We start from the raw sequence: 3,636 nt of genomic DNA, 5'->3' as shown, positions 1-3,636 counted from the left end.
ATTTGGGCCCAATTTGCTAGCATGTGATTTGACAGTATCTGACATGAGTGGGTTGATAAAAACTAAATGATCTGCAGAAATTGTGATCAAGAAAAACATATAGTTGTTCACTTATAAGAGGTTTATTTGGTAATTGTTGTTGTTAATAATATGTATAAGTACTTATTCATGTTCTAGAGAATCTTTTTTATTCTTTCCAGGGCAGCTAGCATTATATTCAGTTATACAGTTACTGTGTAAATCATATGTATTGTTATCATGTACTTATCTCAGAAACTAGAAGATTCTGGATAATTTCACACCATTGGAGTAGGTAGACTAATGACTGTTTTGGGTTCACTAATACAAATTAAAGAACATCTCTGATCTCTCACATGAAACATTCCATGAAAAGACTTATAAAACAAAAAGTGCTTATTAACTTTAGTTGAAAAGTCTTAAATATGTGTAATACTTTTTACTTAAATTAGTAATGCTGTTTTATACTTTTGTAATTTCATAAATAAATTCATACATTAAATTTTTTGTATTATTTATATTAAACATTTTTTATTGTTTGTGAATTAACAAAATTAACTTACCAGTTTACTAGGTCGATTAAAAAATTAACAAAGAACTTTTCCATAGGTAGAAAGACCTATGGAAAGACAAGTTTTTACCTAGTAACAACTGATGTTCCTGTATGTTCAAGGTTGAAAGAAAAAAGAAAATTTCAGAGCACCACTTTAATAAATCACCGTTGTAACAAACTGTACATTTCTTTACACACACTGCTAGCTAATATAATAATCTTTTGCTCCTTATCATTTACATACTTGTGTAAAGTCCTTATAATTTTCTAGGGTCACACAAAATACATACTGCATGTTCCACCATATTACCAAAACAATTAATCTTGTGCAATTCATTACATTTAAAATATCTAACTGCATAGTTACTAAAGGTGTATTTATCTTACACATTCTACATCTAAACAATATCCAAAAGTAGCAGCAAAAATAATGTACCTCAGTTCCAAAAGCCAAGCAAGATGAAGCCAAACCAGATTCAGTGGTAAATGATAGCACAACCTTGAGTCAATTTAATATCTGGAGCCAATACAAAAAAAAAAAAAAAAAAAAAAATTATATAATAATCAGAACCAAACCTAAGGGGTTATGCATTTATGAATTATCTATTACTTTATGTACATTTAAGCTTTCTTAAGAATACAATTCCTGATATGAGACAAGTACAGAATATAATAAGGTGCTGAACGAACCTTAGGACATCCAGCTTTTGCTTAGTGCATGGAAATACAAAGAATTATCAGTGTCCACCACAAACTCACACAGGCTAAACACTTTGCTTTAACTAACTATAACCTTACAAAGAGCACAATCCCTTGCCATTAATCAGTATCTTAATGCAATTAAAATTTTGCAAGATGTCAAAAAGCATCACTGTAGATAATGAAATTAATCTTTTGCTATTTTCATACTTTCAGTCATTACCAAGACATACTCAGTTTTTTTTTTTCTGACATATTTACCACATGAATGGACTTTTCCTCACCTCTTTTGCTTTCCTGCTCATTTCAGCATGTCCATCTCCTTCTAACTTTCTACACACACTTCTGCAATTTTCTTGATCTCTTTAAAATCAATCTCTTGTCCTAACACTTTATATTTGGTAAACACTATCTCTTCCCTCAATTTCAATACTCCTTAACAGATTCAAAACAAGATCTACAGCTTTTGCACATATGATCTACAGACCTACTGAACAAACTTTCCTCTTTCCTCACCTAAGGGCAAGAAAGTTTTCCTTTATGTTGATTAGCAGTTCATTTTCCTGATCCTCTGCCAGAACTAGACAATACAGGTTTCATGATAATATATAAATATGTATTTTTTTCATAACACCACACCAATTATTTACTTTAAAGCAGAGTGAGACATCTCAACAAAAATAAGGGCAGTATAACCAAGCAAAAAATAAATATGCACATATATGTTTGCTGTGATGGAAAAAAAGAAAAGAAAAAAAGATAAAAAAGAAGAAAGGAGAAAACGAAAGGAAAATTCTTTATAAACCTAGATTGGAACAAAGTAATTCCCTGTATATGTAGATGTGTGTATACGGTGCATCAGTGCACCTGTGCATGTGTGTGTCTGTATGCATGTGCATGTCCTCACGTGTGTACATAAGCTTGTATATTTATATATACTTGTATATGTTTGTTTGTGTGTGTGTGTGTGTGTGTGTGTGTGAGTGTGTGTGTGTGTGTGTGTACATGTGCGTGTACATGTGTGCGTGTACATGTGTGTGTGTGTGTGTGTGTGTGTGTGTGTGTGTGTGTGTGTGTGTGTGTGTGTGTGTGTGTGTGTGTGTGTGTGTGTGTGTGTGTGTGTGTACATGTGTGCATGTGTGCATGTGTGCATGTGTGCATGTGTGTGTGTGTGTGTGTGTGTGTGCATGTGTGTGTGTGTGTGTGCATGTGTGTGTGCATGTGTGTGTGTGCATGTTTGTATGCATGTGTGTGTGTGTGTGTGTGTGTGTGTGTGTGTGTGTGTGTGTGTGTGTGTGTGTGTGTGTGTGTGTGTGTGTGTGTGTGTGTGCATGTGTGTGTGCATGTGTGTGTGCGTGTGTGGGTGTGTGTATTTGTGTGTGCATGTGTGAGTAAGTGCATGGGCGTGTGTGTGCATGGATGTGTTTGCATGATACTTGTTTGAGTTATTGTATCACATACTCCACATACATACCACATATGTATATATATATATATATATGTATATATATATATATATATATATATATATATATATATATATATATATGTATGTATATATATATATATATATATATATATATATATATATCAATCATATATATCATATATATCATATATATCATATATATCATATATATCATATATATCATACATATCATATATATATTATATGTATTCTACCGCATATATACCATATATATACACCCTATAAATATAATTTATATACCTGATGTATATCAGACATGTTTAGCTCATTCCTATTACACGCTAGCATACATATACATAAAATAAATAAAGATAAAAATGTTGGCATATAGTAATACACACATAGCTGGTTACTAACAAAAAACATGCTACATATACTAATTCCAACTAACATATTTGTGTATGCCAGAAGCTTGCAATAAAGACAATTAAATATAATCAACCAAAACTTAGCAATGCAAAGAGCATAATCATTGATTTGATCAATATTGTTCCTAACAGCAAAAAGCCAATAAAAATGGATTTGTATGGAAAATACAGATCCATTAGGAATGTTATCTTTTATATAAAAGTTTGATATTCGTGTCCTTTTTCAACTAATTCAAACTGAAGCGTTTCAACTCACTGTTTTAATCTTTGTGCCTTCTATTCTAACCTAAAGGCCAACTGGCTGTTATCAGCCAATGCAACAACTACAAAGAAAAACAATATGCCAGAATATATCAATAATAAAACAATAACAATATATAAATCAACACTAGTAAAAAACATCAGTTTGTTCCTTTTTACTTCCTGTATTTTTTATCACTTTAATCTCTGTATAAAGAAGACAAATGAAATAACTCCTTTCATCTTGAAAATCACAGCCTCACTCAATA

General features: G+C 31.5%; 1 protein-coding gene across 3 annotated transcripts in view; it reads left to right on the top strand.

Annotated features, from left to right (window-relative positions):
• The window catches only part of LOC125045419 (protein inturned-like), a 19,672-nt gene extending 17,993 nt beyond the window's left edge, over positions 1–1,679 (top strand). For all 3 annotated transcript variants that reach the window (XM_047642637.1, XM_047642638.1, XM_047642639.1), the window contains one exon: positions 1–1,679. This exon is cut by the window's left edge and continues 680 nt beyond it. The gene's annotated coding sequence lies outside the window, so the exon portion shown is untranslated.
• The last annotated feature ends 1,957 nt before the right edge of the window (positions 1,680–3,636 follow it).

Source organism: Penaeus chinensis, chromosome 37, assembly GCF_019202785.1.
Source record: "Penaeus chinensis breed Huanghai No. 1 chromosome 37, ASM1920278v2, whole genome shotgun sequence".
Lineage (NCBI taxonomy): Eukaryota > Metazoa > Arthropoda > Malacostraca > Decapoda > Penaeidae > Penaeus > Penaeus chinensis.
The sequence above is the reverse complement of the archived record's forward strand: the minus strand, read 5'-3'. Positions and strand labels throughout refer to the sequence as shown.